The sequence below is a fragment of the Anabrus simplex genome, chromosome 2 (genome assembly GCF_040414725.1).
Source record: "Anabrus simplex isolate iqAnaSimp1 chromosome 2, ASM4041472v1, whole genome shotgun sequence".
Classification (NCBI taxonomy): Eukaryota; Metazoa; Arthropoda; class Insecta; order Orthoptera; family Tettigoniidae; genus Anabrus; species Anabrus simplex.
The window spans coordinates 479,856,020-479,875,618 of NC_090266.1; positions in this window are offsets into that span (position 1 = coordinate 479,856,020).

Genomic DNA, 19,599 nt, shown 5'->3' on the forward strand with positions numbered 1-19,599 from the left:
TTCGAAGCAATACTTTTCAAATTGTGCACACTCATTCAACCCTGCATTCATCCCACAAAAACATCGTCCAATATCGCCGCCACGGTGAAACAAAGTTCCGCACGGGGTGAAATACAAATGGAGAGATAAAATGCTATTGTTGCCCCATACGTACATGTGGCTGAGCACTGTGATTACTCTCTACATACATGTACACACAATTCATTGAAATGCCTCGTTCTTTTCACCGTCCCTGAGTGATTTATATGCCTTTCCCATACGCAGGGTTAAAAAATGCCTTTAAACAAGGGCTAAGACTGAAGGGGTTCAGAAAAGAAATTAAGGAAGACTTCACAACGTCTGATAAATATAACAGTTATCAAAAGGAAGTCATTACTACCTACTACTTCAATTATTATTATTATTATTATTATTATTATTATTTTTATTATTATTATTATTATTATTATTATTATTATTATTATTATTATTATTATTATTATTATTATTATTATTATTATTATTCTTGCGTTAGGACCTACTAGGGACCACGCTCCAATGTTCTTTCCTTTTCTTCCAATATTCCTTCATTGTTTCACTATGTTTCTTTTTTCTTTCTTCAGACCACTTTGTGCCGGTTTTCTTTGCCTCCCTTCCTTGGAATCCTTCCATCTTTAAAACTTTCTTCCTGAAAATTTCTCTTTCCATTACTTCTTCTTCTCTGATGTTGTTTCCTTCCAAGTCTTTTTTTATCTCTTGAATCCAGGTGGTTGTTGACTTTCGTCCAAAGATACGTGAAGATCATTTTGGTTAGTCTATTGTCGTCAATTCTGTAAATATGTCCAAAAAATAGCAGTCTCCTCTTCCGCACTGTTACAGATATGGTTTCTATGTTCTGATAAATTTCGTTATTACTTCTTAATTTCCAAAATTCTGTAGTTTTAGAGAACCTAACATTTTTCTTATAACTCTTCTTTCTAGTGCTTCCCACCTTTCAAGTTTATAATTGAGTACTAAGTTTTCACTGGAATATAAGCATTCTGGTTCCACAACTGTGTTGTAGTGCTTTATTTTAAGACTTTTAGATAAACATTTTTTGTTGTATGTATGTTTTGTTATACCATATGCTCATTCCATTTTGTGTATCCTTGCCTCTATTGCAGATTTTTCCAAACCATTTTCTTGGATTGCTTTCCCAAAATATTTGAATTGCTTTACCCTTTCGATTGAACCAACATCTGTTCCTATAAATTTTGGAGCATTTCTTATATTCGTCATGAATTTTGCTTTCTCTGCCAAAATTCTTAATACTACCATGTTGGCTGTCTCTTCCAGAAGATTTACTTGTATCGCTGCATTAGTCAAGCTTATTATTATTATTATTATTATTATTATTATTATTATTATTATTATTATTATTATTATTATTATTATTATTATTATTATTATTATTATTACCTTTGCTACTACTACTAAGTTACTACTACTACTACAATCATTCTTCTTCGTGACCGTTCTTTCAATGTAATGAGTTTGGCACTTGATATCGATATGACCCAGTTTTACGGGTGGATGCAATTCCCGACACCAGCTCTATTTTGAGTGATGTATTCATTATCGTTAATGCGTGTTTCTGTTCTGGTTGGAATGTGTGGTGTGTTATATGTCGATGAAATGGCGTATGGCTTTTAGTGCCGGGAGTGTCCGAGGATAAGTTCGGCTCGCCAGATGCAGGTTTTTTGATTTGACCCCCGTAGGTGGCCTGCGCGTCATGATGAGGATGAAATGATGATGAAGACGACACATACACCCAGCCCCGTTCCGGCGAAATTTACCAATTAAGTTCAAAATTCCCGACCCTGCTGGGTATAGAACCCGGGACTGCTGTAGCCAAATGCCTGCACGCTAACCATTTAGCCATGGAGCCGGACATATGACGATGAAGACAAGTGTACTAGCAAGAAACACAAACATCCACTCCCTGAGCCAGAGGAATTAACTATAGGAAGTTAAAATTACCAACCCCGGGAATCGAACCCTTAACCCTTCTGAACCGAAGGCCAGTACATTCACCATTTAGCTAATGATCCGAAAGTTAACTTCCAAATATTCGTTCAATAATGTTGCTTGATTTATTACTGGTGGTGGAAATTGTTATTATAATCACCGTCTCTTAACAAAATCCCAGGATGGAAGATATATAAGTCTTAGCTTCCGCCTCGTCTTTTACATTCTCCATGGTCTTGAACTATTTTCTAATATACGATAGTGTTCAGTATGTCATGTTTATGTTCCAATTCGTCTGATTAAACAAATCTCAGGGGGGCGAGTTGGCCGTGCGGTTAGGGGCGAGCGGCTGTGAGCTTGCATCCGGGAGACAGTGGGTTCGAATCCCACTGTCGGCAGCCCTAAAGATGGTTTTCCGTGGTTCCCATTTTCGCACCAGGCAAATGCTGGGGCTGTACCTTAATTAAGGCCACGGCCGCTTCCTTCCAACTCCTAGGCCTTTCCTATCCTATCGTCGTCATAAAACCTCTCTGTGTCGGTGCGACGTAAAGCCACTAGCAAATAAATAATCAAATTGCACACTTCTTCTCCAGTCCAAATATCCATGTATTACTATTTAAAGTTAAAACGTACTCCAAAATGAATACTAATAATGTTATTGAATTTAATTCCCACTAACTAATGTTATGGTTTTCTGACTCGCCGAGGTGCCGGAATTTTGTTCCGCGGGAGTTCGTTAAGGTGCTAGTAAATCTACCGACACAAGGCTGTCGTATTTGAGCACCTTGAAATACCGCCGGACTGAGCCAGGATCGAACCTTCCAAGATGGGCTCAGCAGTCTTAGCTACTCAGTCCGGCACTCCGAATTGAAACTTAATTTCTATAATAATGTCCATCAAATTAAAGACTCCTTGCGTGTCAAATGTTTCAGTAATCAAGTACTTGGCGTAATGTAATTTCCAAGCAATGGAACAAATAAATCAATCTCGTTTTTACTCCCTACGCAAGATTTCTGAGATCAATGATAATAGCATTAATAGTAAATATTTAGCCAATTTAAAATTTAGTACATGAAGAAGATACGTACAACGCACAAGTTTTTAAGTTTACCATTCACGTGTATTTTAACTTTTGTAGTGCCATGAACATAAATACTGAAATACAGTACATACTGAAGTATTGAATTGCCACAAGAAATGCGAGAGTGTTTATTACATCACATTAACTCACGAATACTGGCTCTGTGGAATTCGTTGAGTTAAGTCACTGTAAGCTTTGTTAAGTTTGTGTATTCTTATCTATAATTATACACTGACTGACAGAGCAAATGCAGCACCAAGAAGGAGTGGTCAGAACTTTATGCCAATTGCAGGGTAGACTGATGTCACTGAGGTATGCTCATGATGTGAAATGCGCCGCTGTGCTGCGCACGTAGCGAACGATAAATGGGACACGGCGTTGGCGAATGGCCCACTTCGTACCGTGATTTCTCAGCCGACAGTCATTGTAGAACGTGTTGTCGTGTGCCACAGGACACGTGTATAGCTAAGAATGCCAGGCCGCCGTCAACGGAGGCATTTCCAGCAGACAGACGACTTTACGAGGGGTATGATGATCGGGCTGAGAAGGGCAGGTTGGTCGCTTCGTCAAATCGCAGCCGATACCCATAGGGATGTGTCCACGGTGCAGCGCCTGTGGCGAAGATGTTTGGCGCAGGGACATGTGGCACGTGCGAGGGGTCCAGGCGCAGCCCGAGTGACGTCAGCACGCGAGGATCGGCGCATCCGCCGCCAAGCGGTGGCAGCCCCGCACGCCACGTCAACCGCCATTCTTCAGCATGTGCAAGACACCCTGGCTGTTCCAATATCGACCAGAACAATTTCCCGTCGATTGGTTGAAGGAGGCCTGCACTCCCGGCGTCCGCTCAGAAGACTACCATTGACTCCACAGCATAGACGTGCACGCCTGGCATGGTGCCGGGCTAGAGCGACTTGGATGAGGGAATGGCGGAACGTCGTGTTCTCCGATGAGTCACGCTTCTGTTCTGTCAGTGATAGTCACCGCAGACGAGTGTGGCGTCGGCGTGGAGAAAGGTCAAATCCGGCAGTAACTGTGGAGCGCCCTACCGCTAGACAACGCGGCATCATGGTTTGGGGCGCTATTGGGTATGATTCCACGTCACCTCTAGTGCGTATTCAAGGTACGTTAAATGCCCACCGCTACGTGCAGCATGTGCTGCGGCCGGTGGCACTCCCGTACCTTCAGGGGCTGCCCAATGCTCTGTTTCAGCAGGATAATGCCCGCCCACACACTGCTCGCATCTCCCAACAGGCTCTACGAGGTGTACAGATGCTTCCGTGGCCAGCGTACTCTCCGGATCTCTCACCAATCGAACACGTGTGGGATCTCATTGGACGCCGCTTGCAAACTCTGCCCCAGCCTCGTACGGACGACCAACTGTGGCAAATGGTTGACAGAGAATGGAGAACCATCCCTCACACCATCCGCACTCTTACTGACTCTGTACCTCGACGTGTTTCTGCGTGCATCGCCGCTCGCGGTGGTCCTACATCCTACTGAGTCGATGCCGTGCGCATTGTGTAACCTGCATATCGGTTTGAAATAAACATCAATTATTCGTCCGTGCCGTCTCTGTTTTTTCCCCAACTTTCATCCCTTTCGAACCACTCCTTCTTGGTGTTACATTTGCTCTGTCAGTCAGTGTACTATCGGCAGCCCTGAAGATGGTTTTCCGTGGTTTCCCATTTTCACACCAGGCAAATGCTGGGGCTGTACCTTAATTAAGGCCACGGCCGCTTCCTTCCAACTCCAAGGCCTTTCCTATCCCATCGTCGCCATAAGACCTATCTGTGTCGGTGCGACGTAAAGCCCCTAGCAAAAAATATATATATAATTATACTTTCCTTTCAGTGAAGAATCCAACCCTCACGTGAAACGAATTTTGCACCAGTAATAGAGCAATCCAGTACAATAATTAAGCGACTAGGAGGACATCGCTTTGATCATGCCGGGATACAAGAAAATTAGTCTCATAGAGGGATATAAAAAATATATAAAAAAACATTAGGGCCAAATCGTGTAATATTAAGCACAACAATTGTATACAAATTATCCCTTCAGACGGTGACAAACATATTTTGAATTCCGGCTGTACTTGTTTCAGTATTTCAGTACTCTGCCATCAACTCCGTGTATGTGTCAGTAGCATGTGGTTAGGGTATATAGGAAAGAATGAAGGTGTAAGCTAATGAGAGGGAATGGTCATGAAAGTGGAAAAAAATACACAGTTCAAAAAAATAAAGGAATATGTTTTGTAACGTCTGGTATGTGAACGTTAATTTGGTAGATGGGGTTCCAATGGTCGTACACCATACCTTGAGAACTTAGCTACTCAGGGTATGTCAAATCGAAGTTATACTCCAGCTGTAGGCGTAGCCATGCATTAAACTGTCAGGTGACCCCTCAAAACGAAGTGAATAACGGTGTGTCCGTGTGTCGTTGTGAGGTACAAAGACTACTGCGGTCACTTGAGCACGTTGTACGTAAACCAGCACATCTCATGAGACATCTTAACGAGGTTCAAGTCGCAAGGGCCGTCATTTTGATCCAGGAAAGATGACTTTTCGTCCTGTTGCTGTGCATCTTAATTTCTCTCCGTCAGTAATTCAACGCTTGTGGAAGCACTACAATGAGACAGGCCAGTTCACAAGGAGGGTTGGACAAGGTCGTGGAGGCATGACAACCCCACAGGATGACCAAAATCTGACCATCTGTACGTTGCGGCGTCGTTCAGCAACTGCAAGAGAACTACAACACGACCATAGGAAGGTCACTGAGTCACGGTGTCTGACCAAACAGTAAGGAACAGGTTAAGAGCAGTGTCCTTACGACCCGGACGTCCTGTTCGAGTGCCCCGTTTAGCGCAGCAACATCGCGCAGCTCGCCTTCTGTTTGCCCGTACCCACGTCAACTGGCAACTTCACCAATGGAGACCTGTGTTGTTCACAGACGAGTCCAGATTTCCCCTGACACAGCGTGATGGACGTCAACGTGTATAGAGACCCCGTGGTGAGCAGTGCATGGGAAATGCTGTCCAGGAAGGCGACCGATTCGGACAAGGTTCTGTGATGTTGTGGGATGGTATCAGTATTGATGGCCGCACGGATCTTGTCGTCGTCCGTGGTAATCTTACCGCTGCGGGGTACATCGAACAGATACTGCTACAGAATGTGTTGGTTGCTGCATACGGCGTTGGCCCTGAATTCGTACTCATGCACGACAATCCCAGGGCGCATGTAGCGCGCATCACCAGAGCTGTCTCGCGAGAACTGGACATTCAAGAGATGGAATGGCCAGCAATGAGTGCCGACGTTAATTCCATCTAGCATGTGTGGGATAGGCTTGACATAAGTGTTCGTGGGCGTCCTGTTTCACCAAAGACTCTCCAAGACCTCGAAAAGGCTCTCATTGAAGAATGGGACCTGATACCGCAACGTGACCTCCGTCGACTTATACGGAGCATGCCACTTAGATGCCAAGCTGTGATAAATGATCGTGGAGGACATACACCAAACTGAAGCTCTCCAACTGTGATAAAAAGTCCACCCTGGAGGACTGTTATAACTTTGTTTTCGCCCCTATTTGAACATTTCCGTTTGTGTTCTGAAGACGAACGCGAATCCATCGATGTTCTTTTGTACACTTCAACGGTAAAGAATAAAGGTTTAGTTGGTAATATACCTGTGTGTGAGGTATTGTTTTCTGGAGCATGGTATACATTCAAAATCATGTTCCCCTAATTTTTTTAACTGTGTACTTTCCAGGCATCTTTAATCTAATATCAACGGAGTCAAAAGAGAACAAGAACTGAACAGGACGGATAGGACATGAAAGGAAAAAGCCTGGCACAAGTAACTGGAAGCAATGTAAGGTTCATCCGGAAACCCTGGGCTCAGGGGTGCGGCGTGTATTGACGTAAGAGATGTATTACATACAAAAAGCAAAGCAAGGCAAAGCAACGTCCGTGCAGGCCATGAAAGCCGTTGGAGTGGTGGAAGGTAAAGGCTTCCACTATCCGTAACCTCGGCACTTGATGGGGTAGAGTGGTTATCTCTACGCCCGGCCGCCTTTGCCCCCAGGAATTAACCTGGTACTCAATTTTTGTGTAGGCTGAGTGATCCTCAGGTCCATGAGCACCTCCGGAAGTGATGTATTACATACGGGTACCTTCAAATCTCCTTCAAGGTGCTAATGAGTTATACACTACAATCCATTATTTAGTTGTTTCGTTACAAATGAAGTTTGCTTGTACCTACATTTTGCGCCTCAAACTAGTGGCTTGATTGAAATTCAGGCCGGCTCAAGAACGACTATTGCCAATAAGATAAAGCTGGCTACGAGCTTCGTTTCAAAATAGCGCGCAACATCTGAAACTCGGCGAAAAGTCGGAAAGCTTGGTATGTACTCTGGCCACTGATCATCAGCACCAGCTTGCTCTAATGGGCAGAGGGGCGCGTGCCCCTCCAGATAAGTAACTATTATTGCATGGTATTAAAATTACTGACACTGTGAATGATAGGTATTCAGTTTTGTTACTAGGCGTCGCCTGCAGCAGGTAGGGCATTTAGACGCCTAGTACGTTTGATCTGGCAGGCTGTTCGCTGCCCGTCAAGCTTGGCCGCAATCCTTCTCTATTTACTCTTCCTTGGATGAGCTTGGCTCACATCTGCGGAGAATGTACTGCTATTTCTTAACAGGGACTGAATGTGAGATTTGGTCATTGGCGAAGCCAGCCTGCTACGAACGGAAATACAGTACACGAAGGCTTATTGCGCCGAGTCCAATTTCTATTTCAAATGCAAGTGTTGCAAGTCTGTCGCTTAGAATTGTGTTGTGCTTGCTAATGAAATTAGTCAGCTTTCTATTACACAATATTTAGTATGGTGCAGTTAAAATTAAATCTGTCATGTGCAGTGTGCGGAGGTATACTATTAATATGAAGAGTTCCTCTGGATTTGTGGCCGTGGCTAAAGCAATGCGTTTTTCTTGTTTTCCGTACACAATATTCAGATATCATTTGATTTTTGACGCAAACCGGAATAACAGATCTCCAACACTTTAAGATTTTTAAAAATATCTGTTCCTCCCAACCTATATATGCATGAAGGTACCTGTGTTAGCGGAACTAAAAATGGTGACTCAACATGGGGTTGCTACCCGTTCCGTTTTAGGTGGCACTGTACCTGAATTTAACATAATGTCCCGGGCCCCAAGCAAAGAGTGCCAGAAACACTTTGGTCCAGTTTTACGTCAACTTTGAATTTTAAATACACTGCAGCCATAGGAAATATACACAGCCACAGTTGATATTCATAGCTGGCTGGAACTACGTTGTAGAACAAGAGGATGTTGTGCACGAGCTCCTCTCCAATTCCTATTCTCGTATCTCTTATGACAAGGAAGATGTGGACGATCCACGCATTCCTTCAAGTTCTGCAGACATCGCACACACTGCCGCTGAAAAAGAATGTTAAACGTTACACTTACTTCCACAACGACTGACTGGGATCCTAATGGCTTGACAGCAAAATATGTCATTTGTGCAGTCACACTTTCCATAATATTTCAGGGCAGAAAAGTTGTATTCGACCATAAAAAATTACAAATCACGTCATGTCGGAAATGCAACAGAGTAAAAGTCAAACTATCACTACTTTCACAAGACAACAGGTGGGGATACTGTCACAAGAGCTGAAGTTTGCTCTGTCTATTACAGCATGACTCATGGCCAAAGTAACAACTGCTACGACTGCCAAATGAAACTGGAACATTCTGTTTGCCTATAGTTCGATATCAGCCAACGTTTCGTGCGATAGAACCAAAGCAACTTCTATTTCTCAAAATTTTCTTCGTCCATTTAGTCAAGACGTTGTCGTACTAGAACTTCACAAAGCGTTCTATTTTTCTGTTTCCTGTAATTCACCATAACAAGGTAATATTAACACTTTCCCATATCCAGTGCAATATTTTGATGTGAAAAATGAAGTTCGTCAGAGACTCCTTGTCTTCTGTGAAGACACATTGTTTTCAGAAAAGTCATAGCTTTTGGACAGATAATGATGCACCGCTTGACAAAAAAATATCTGCCTCTTTTTGAAAACTTAACCGCTCAGCTTCTGTTAGAGTTTCAAGGATTCCATGAGCTTTCGTTCTAAGGAAGTGATCCTTTATTCTGTTTTCTGGCATGTTCTTGAGGTCTCTTATTTATTTATTTATTTATTTATTTATTTATTTATTTATTTATTTATTTATTTATTTATTTATTTATTTATTTATTTATTTATTTTTACATGGCGTGGCTCAGGCTATGAAGCCTGCTGTTATGCTAAACCATCTTATATCCAATACATTGTACAAACTACAGAGTATTAAGATTTCTAATTACATATAATTAATTATAAAATTAAAATTAAATAATAGTTATAAACAAAAGGTAAATTTCTGAGAGTCACTATTTAAAAACATTAAATACTAATTTCTTAAGTCTATGTACCATTTATAACATATTTTTAAATACATTTCTACTATAGGATTCTGTTCAGCCGAACACAAGAAATAAAGTTGTCATCCAGTTTCCTAAAAGTTGTTTCAGAAGCAAGATGTACTGAATAATAACAAGAACAACTCCGTTTTCGTGCTACTTAGGAGTGAAAATCAGTCCATCCAGAAAGCAAACTGTAACTACCATATTATAAAAATTACCATCCAGTATAGAATTCAAAACTGTCTTTATAACATAGAATCTTTTATCCCCAAGCTTAAGAGTGAGGTTGATTCTTCGGGGTCTAATGAAGCATCACTGCAATAAATAGCTGAATGTGTTGAGGTACAGTTCAAGACATTTTTCTAAAATAGAAAGACAGTAAAAGACTGCTGAAAGTATAAGAAACCTCAAAATAACCATGGAAATATTCCGATTGAGTATGCACAAAGAAGATATGTTAAAATCTTAGCGTTTCCTTAAATGATTGCAAAGAACCAGGAAATTTATTGAACATCTCCCTTGGTAAGTTATTATAATCCCTTAACTCCCCTTCCTGTAAGCGAATATTTGCCCCAATTTGTCCTCTTGAATTCCAACTTTACCTTCATAGTATGACCTTTCCGACTTTTAAATAGAACACTCAAGCTTATTCGTCTACTAATGTCATTCCACGCCATCTTTCCACTGACGGCTCGGAACATACCACTTAGTCGAGCAGGTCGTCTCCTCTCTCCCAAGTCTTCCCAGCCCAAACTTTGCAACATTTTCGTAACGCTACTCTTTTGTTGGAAATCACCCAAAACAAATTGAGCTGCTTTCTTTGGATTTTTTCAGTTCTTGAATCAAGTAATCCTGGTGAGGGTCCCATACCCTCGAAACATACTCTAGTTGTGGTCTTACCAGAGACTTATATGCCCTCTCCTTTACATCCTTACTACAACCCCTAAATACACTCACAACCATGTGCAGAAATATGTACCATTTATTTACAATCCCATTTATGTGATTACCCTAATGAAGATCTTTACTTACATTAACACCTAGGTACTTAAAATGATCCTCATTAACTAAAACTGAGAGGATTGTTCCTATTTGTGAAACTCCCAACCTGACTTTTAACCCCGTCTATCATCATACCATTGCCTACTGTACATCTCACAACATTATCAAGGTCAATTTGCAGTTACTCACAATCTTGTAACTTACAGTATTTATTACTCTATACAGAATAACATCATCCGCAAAAAGCCTTATCTCTGATTTCACTTCTTTACTCATACCACTCATATTTATAAGAAAACATAAAGGTCCAATAATAGAGCACTGAGGAATTCCCCTTTTAATTATTACATGGTCAAATAAAGTTTCGCCTACTCTAATTCTCTACTCTAAATATAGCCACCCATTCAGTCACTCTTTTGTCTAGATCAATTGCATTAATTTTTGCCAGTGTCTTCCACGATCCAATGCCTTAGGTCAATCCAACAGGTGAATCCAACATATCTGCTATATCTTACTGGAATCCTACAAGTTGAGTTTCATTGGAATAACGTTCACTAAACTCGAACTGCCTTATATCAAACCAGCTATTAATTTCGCAAACATGTTTAATATAATCAGAAAGAATGCTTTCCCAAAGCTTACATGCAATGCATGTCAAACTGACTGGCCTATAATTTTCAGCTTTATTTCTATCACCCTTTCCTTTATACACAGAGACTATTATAACAACTCTCCATTAATTTGGTATAGCTCCTTCATACAAACAATAATCAAATAAGTACTTCAGATATGATACTACATGCCAACCCATTGTCTTTAGTACTTTATATCCTCAGAAATCTTATCAATTCCAGCTGCCTTTCTAGTTTCAAACTTTCGTATCTTATTGTAAATGTCGTTGTTATCATAGGTAAATTTTAATACTTCTTTAGTATTAGTCACCTCCTGTATCTGGGCATTATACTTGTAACCAAGAATCTTTATATACTGCTCAATGAATACTTCTGCCTTTTGAAGATCCTTGCATACAATGATTCCTGAAATGCCCTTTTCGGAACCTGATTCTGCCTTCTATTTTTCACTCAAATTTGTATGACCGCCATATGCTTGCCATCATGTTATCCTTAGCTGACTCCTTTGCTAGACTCAATTTCCTAGTAAGTTCCTTCAATTTCTCCTTACTTCCACAGCCATTTCTAACTCTATTTCTTTCCAACCTGCACCTCCACCTTAGTTAATATAAGTATAGATCTTCATTGGGGTAATCACATAAATGGGATTGTAAGTAAAGCGTACAGATCTCTCCACATGGTTATGAGGGTGTTTAGGAGTTGTAGTAAGGATGTAAAGGAGAGGGCGTATAAGCCTCTGGTAAGACCCCAAATTAGAGTATTGTTCCGATGTAATGGGACCCTCAAGAGGATTACTTGCTTCAAGAACTGGAAAAAAATCCAAAAGATCTTCGTTGGGGTAATCACATAAAAGGGACTGTAAGTAAAGGGTACATATCTCTGCACATGGTTATAACGGTATTTAGGGGTTGTAGTAAGGATATAAAGGAGAGGGCGTACAAGTCTCTGGTAAGACCCAAAATTAGAGAACTGGAAAAAATCCAAAAAGGCAGCTCGATTTGTTCTGGGTAATTTCCGACAAAAGAGTAGCGTTACAAAAATGTTTGCATCGCCAATCCCTTAACAATCATAACTACCAGGTTAGAAAAACAGGCACATATTACGCAGAATTATTCATTGCAAAAAATTCAGTGCTACATTTGAAGTGACACTGCGCAGCAATGATGAGGAAGAAAATTCCCTAAACCACGGAATTTTCGAACATCTCATTAATTTGACAACAGAAATAAGCGTTGGTAGGCATTATGCGTTAGTTCTAATCCAACGCAGGTTCTACTCATAGAGATGGCAGCGCAGTGTTGCCAACCTAAGGGCAAGAAATACTCTCGCTGTCAGAATGACAGGACAAAAATTCGCTCGCAAGGAAATAAAATTTCCTTACCAAGTTGGTGACGGTTCTGGCGCCTAGCGTCACGCTGGGACGCTAATGATGTGCGGGTTTTAATCCACAAGATTACGACAATCACGCGTCTCCCTTCTCTGCCAATCCATCGCTCTTTCAACCACATCCCTCCTTCTGGTAAACGTGTTATAAATTCTAAGGTGGATGAAGCGCAGTTTTAGGGCTGTCTGCCCTTCTCTTTAGTTGATTCATGATGCAGGTCTGGATACCTTGTATGTTCGTGTTAATGAATTAATAATAATGTTATTGGCTTTACGTCCCACTAACTACATTTTTTTTCTTTTCGTAGACGCCGAGGTGCCGGAATTTAGTCCCGCAGGAGTACCGGCACGAGGCTGACGTATTTGAGCACCTTCAAATACCACCGGACTGAGCCAGGATCGAACCTGCCAGGTTGGGGTAAGAAGGCCAGCGCCTCAACCGTCTGAGCCACTCAACCCGGCGTGTTAATGAATTAATTGTACCGATACTGGTGCTGGGATTGTTTAATCACGATTACATCATTTTTCACTTTAATAATAGTCTTTACATTTATTCACCTCGTTAGATCGGGTTTGATCCTCTCGCAGTATGCTTTACGCATTTCAACTGCGAGTTCCTAACCGTTGGAGCTAGCGAAGCGAACGATTGCAATAGAGGAAGAGAGGAGTTTTATGACGTAGGATTCGACTCATAGCGAGGATGGAGACAGCAAAGGAGACATGCATGAATAATAATTTACGATAAGTAGGATAGGGAGGGAGTCAGTTGTGATTGAGTCTATGTTGGAGGCAGGTATGAAGAACGGATGCGACAAGGAATAGCAAAAAATGTAAGCAGCAAAGACAATAAACACAAGCATGCGACGACACCATTTACTTTTTAAAAAGGAGTATAAAGCGAACAAGAATTTTCGAGTGAGAAAACCGGCATGCTCACCACTAGTGGAGGATGTAAAAGAGGAAAGCGAGGTTAAACAGAAATTGAAGCTATTAAAAGTGTGAAAGCGAAATATAAGTTCTTAATAATTGGGCAGAAAATTGTTGAAGGTCTAGAACGTGTGTTTAAACCAATTACAAAACCATTAAAAGGCCTAGCAGCAGCGCTTGAAAAGTATGTTAGCGAAATCCCGAAAACGCAACACGCAGCGTATAAGGAGGTAACTGTTGGTGGCGAAGAGTCGGAGATAAACGAGGAAGAAGAAGACAAAATGGGAGAAGAAGTCAAGAAAGAAGAAAGGTGAGATGCACATATAAGTGGTTTTGCAACTGGCGCACACTTTTAACATCTTCCTCTTCGGGTAGTTACACTGCAGAGAACCTGTCGTTTTTAGAGTTATTATCGGCAAAGGCAGACGTTGATCGCGTGTATGGTATTAAACAACAAGGTTACAAATATTATTTAGGAGGCAAAGACGTGAAGTTTAATGACAATAATATCGTTATTGAGGGTGCAGTATACCGAACCACGAGCGCATTGTGCAAGCTTCTGTTTAAAAAGAAGTCAAACGCAACGCGAGTGTACACAACAGACATTAGAACCTATAAACATATACTAGAACATACTTATATTTTTTTGCTAGTTGCTTTACGTCGCACCGACACAGATAGGTCTTATGGCGACGATGGGACAGGGAAGGGCTAAGAGTGGGAAGGAAGCGGCCGTGGCCTTAATTAAGGTACAGCCCCAGCATTTGCCTGGTGTGAAAATGGGAAACCACGGAAAACCATCTTCAGGGCTGCCGACAGTGGGGTTCGAACCTACAATCTCCCGAATACTGGATACTGGCCGCACTTAAGCGACTGCAGCTATCGAGCTCGGTAGAACATACGTATGGTCACCGCAGAAGACAGGCTGCGAGTGCAGTTATAAATGTGAATAAACCATTAATTTCGTCTGAAAGGAGGAGTAGGTGTAACAATGCGAAAAGTAAACAACTCGGTACAGGGATGACATTGAAGATATTATCAAAATGAAAAAGCAAGTCATGGTATTGGAACGATCAGAACGAACGCGTGAAAAGTTTGGCTTTGCTGCATGCGTCTACAAATGCAGGACATAACACACACGGCAATGAAATTCATTGACGAAGAATTACGGGAAGCGGGAATTTTGGTATAAAGTGTGAGGATCGTAACAGGATGGTGCAGTGCATATAGATAAGAACATGTCATCAACACAAAACAAGGGATTTGCTGCAGAACTACAAAGCCCCGTAAGTCGACATTATGGAAGACGTTAGGTCATTACTAAAAGAGTGGATGACCTTCATCAAGTCGACTTAGCGGAAACGTTACCTTATGCAAATCAAAATTACGGTTTTCGCTATATCGATAGCTTACTTCTAAAACCTCGTATCTCCCAATGCACTTCCTATCCATTTTCATCCTTAAGACTGGTCACGCCCTCCAGCCACATACGGATGTACAGTCCATCAGAACTATTTTCGTAGAGTTCATTTTCTGATGGTAAAGTTTAAAGGAAAATGAACCTTAAATACGTTAAACTGTAGGAGTGTTTACATTCGCCATGAAAACAACATCCCTACAATACTGTATGGTAAGGTCCACTTTCCTGTACACGTTTGCACAGGAAAATGAACACTACGAAAAAGGTTCTGATGGATTGCGTATAAATATGTGGCTGGGAGGCGTGACCATTGTTAAGGATTGTAATGGGTAGGAAGAACATTGTAACATACGAGGTTTTAGAAGTAAGCCGACGATATGTTAACCATTATCGATGTCCACTCGAATTATATGCATGGGCACGTCCTTTAAAAAGCAAGTCACGGCTGTCATGAATATTTGTACAAGCAAAGTCAGTGTTACCCAAAAACATCTAAACGGATGAAGGTAAAGGATTTTACAAGAGTCATGTGAAACAGCGATGTTTGAAACACAATATTAACCACTATTCTATGCACAGCAATCTGAAGGTAAGTTTTGTCGAACGATTCAGCCGGACTTTAAGAAAGAGCATGCGGAGAAGGTTCACTATTCAGGGCTCACATTGCACCCTTTTAATACTTACAGCATGAGTAGAGTCTTGTGGACGTTGCCTCGGCGTTCTTCCATACTTACAAAGTGGGTCCTTCCCCTTACTCTCACAAGGAAACATCAGCAATGGGTAAGTCGCCGATCGTGATGAAACTTGGAAAACACATTGAGGTACACGTAAAAATGATGTCGGCATCAATTTTGGGTGCCAACATTCATTAGGGCGTTAACTATGGGGCCTAAAAGTTGCGACATTTCAAATTCCGCGCGATCAGCGATGAATACCTGCTGGCCAATGCTAAGCTGGCACACTGCGTAGCTGGAGATACGCCTCTGCACCTTCTCCCCTCCCCGCTCCAATTGGTTCGCCATCGCACGTTCCCCTTCTCCCCGCGCTTGCCGGCTGCTTAGCTGTTCAACGGGACCGACTCTATACTTTGCTTCTTTTCGTACTGTAATTATTGAAATTCTTTAAATTACGTTCCGTTTCACACATAATGATAATAAATAACCTACACTAATATACCCGTATTTTATTCAAATGTTATATTTTCATTCCTGCTCATTCCGGTGAGTTGTCACATTCGCGGGTACAACTCCGAGTTAAATACCACCGGGCGAGGTCAAACGTGGGATGGGTACCCGGTCCTACCTCCGCTTAAATTATAATTTACTTCTAAAACGCCTTAAAGCTGTCGATAGTGTCCTTTAGAGTGGACATACATATGGAATTAATTAAATTAAATCACCCACCACTAAATAAATCTCCCACCTTTAAACCACGTTAAATACCTTTTTATGTAAAGAAATTACGTGTCCGGGTAGAGGATCTCAATGAATGTAATGAGATTCGGTACCTCGGGATATCAAAACCTGGTTATAGGTCCAGATCTTCTTTTTATGACCCCTCCCCCCGCCCATTTTGTGTTCGCTACCAGTTGTGTCATAACGAAACGATATCGCGGACGACAACAACAACAATTATAAACTCCGAGTTTGAAACTACTGGTATTTTCCGTATTGCGTACTCTGGTATAAGGAATAGGCCTATAGGTAGAATGTTTTTATTTGCGCTTGTACTGAACGATTTCTTTATGTTTTGCAGTGACAAGCACAACACATCTCAATTGCAGCAATGGTTGTCGAATATAAATTAATTTAATGGATAGGCAACGTCGATATGAGTATGACATGGAATGTAGTAAAGTTTGACGTAATAAGAAAAGCCTTGAAACATAAAAAAAGTGTGCATTTATATATGCAATAGATATACAGTAATCACAGGCAGACCTGTAGTCTTACTGTACCGGTACTTTTGCGTTATAGCTGACGAAGGTCTATGTATTCAACAAGTACCGATATTAAAGTATCACACTACAGTCTTCTGGGTATAATGGCAGTTACATATGCAAACAATTAAATGGGTATTGTACGAACTGGTACAACAAAAAACAATTACAAGGCAACACAATAAATGACTCCGTAACAATTACATTGGGCAAACTCCCCGTCAATAACTGATAGTAAACAAAAACAATCTTTGGTCTATTCGAAACATTAAAACATAGTGAAAAGAAAAGCGAAACAAAACACAATTAACAACAGGCACCATACTTTTTTTGCGAATTGCTTTACGTCGCACCGACACAGATAGGTCTCATGGCGACGATGGGATAGGAAAGGCCTAGGAGTTGGAAGGAAGCGGCTGTGGCCTTCATTAAGGTACAACCCCAGCATTTGCCTGGTGTGAAAATGGGAAACTACGGAAAACCATCTTCAGGGCTGCCGACAGTGGGATTCGAACCCACTATCCCCCGGATGCAAGCTCACAGCCGCGCGCCTCTAACCGCAAGGCCAACTCATCCTGTGCAAACGTTTTCATAAACATTTCAGCAAAAGTAAACTGACTAATACAACGTGGAAATTACAAAGGAGAGATATGAGGAAGGCTGATAGAGTACACAAAGTGTAGAACCGATTCTCTTCGACAGCTAAACGGCCGGCAAGCGCGGGGAGAAGGTGAACGTGCGGCGGCGAACCAATTGGAGCGGGGAGGGGAGGAGGTGCAGAGGCGTGTCTCCAGCTACGCAGTGTGGCAGCTTAGCATTGGCCAGCAGGCATTCAACGCTGATCGCGCGAAATTTGAAATGTCGCAACTTTTAGGCCCCGTAGTTAACGCTCTAATGAATGTTGGCACCCAAAATTGATGCCGACATCATTTTTACGTGTACCTCAATGTGTTTTCCAAGTTTCATCGCGATCGGCGACTTACTCATTGCCGATGTTCCCTTGTCAGTGCCACAGTAAGTTCTCCGTCAGTTCATGGGTGCATGAAGGGTCCTAACTACGGCTAAGCTACCGAAATGAAATAGGCTCGTCTATTTCAACTGTTTATTAATTGTAAAGCAAGAAATTAATCAAATCAAGCTGGATAAATTAAAATAAAAAAATGAAGAAGAATGTTCAAAATAATATATTTGACAGTTTAAGCAAGAAGTTTCCAAAAATCTCAAATTCTGAAATTTGAATATATTAAACTAATTCTCAATGAAGTAATGAAATTAAACATTGTTTTTATAATAATGATGAGAATCAATTTAATCGTAATATTTGCCATAATTATGTGAATTCATTCTTATTCCGTTTATTCATTTCTAAATACAGTTTGATCATTCTAATTATAATGAGAAAAATGTCCTAACAACATTAAAAACCAAAATTGAATAATAACCTAATTATTAATTAATTATTTTTAATCACTGATAAACTCAATTTACACGTTTGATAATAATTTAATTTTGAAATTTCACCATCTGATGGTTTCCTTTATGAATTGATAACTCACGTCCATTGTGATCTACTTTTACTCATCTAATTATTTAATTAATTGAAAGAAAAACGAGATCACTTTGACATAATTAATTTGCTAAGAGCACTGAAACTTAAATCAATAGAGTGGTTGAATGGCAAGAACAACATTAATTTGATTGAATTTAAATTAAATTTAAAAATTCGACCTTAATTTACATAACGAAGTGTCTGAAAAGCTATGATAGTGACCGATACAATGATTACTTCAAAAAATACAATATTTACTTACTCACCTAATAATACCAAACTTTATATAAAAATACTAAGAATTAAAATTAGTTAATTGGTTAATTTATAAACATCAGGATCCCCAACCTTACTCAACCATTTGAATATCGAATACGTGTGTCAGTTTACATCAAAGTTTAAACTGTGTAATGCATACACTCTTTCGGTTTCATTTTACCAACTATAGAAATCAAGTGACTACGTTTGACCATTTCTCTGTTGATTATGCATACAAATCACCAATCGAAGACAAACAACTTCAGATCCATAAGTGTGACCTGGTTGTGAACTAATGTCCCCAGATTTCATCTTACACAACCAACTAACCTAAGCTGATCACACACAATGCACAACATAGTGAATGACAAACAAAATTATTCACCACCTGAGGGTTGGTTGGATCCTAAAAATATACATTAAATTACAACTCGGTGACAATTGCTCATAATATTGTTGGAAGATAAAATACGCCTCATATTAAAAATTTTAATTACACTGGAAACTGGCTAGCTGGATGGATTTTCACTCACCTAATGTTTATACAAGTACTTAAAACAACTGGATAATCTGTCATCATCATCAGTACCTTAGTCACTGTTATTTTCAGCATTTGGAATTTGACAACTCAAATGTTAATTCACATCTTAACATAAAATTATATACGTTTCATTGGTGTAGTGTGTTATTTTCATATATGTTACATATGTAAATAACAGGAGGGCGTGTGTAACCGTCCAGGCTTCTCCAGCCATACTAATATATTGTACAGTCCTATTACGTGATATCACTCGATATCAAGATTATCCGCCATCGGCAATTATTCATTGAGCCATGTTAATTTAACTTCAATCTGTTGTAAATAAGAAGGCTATTGGAATCACATTATATAGTTAGAAGATCATTTATTATTATATTATGAAGGATAGGAAATTATT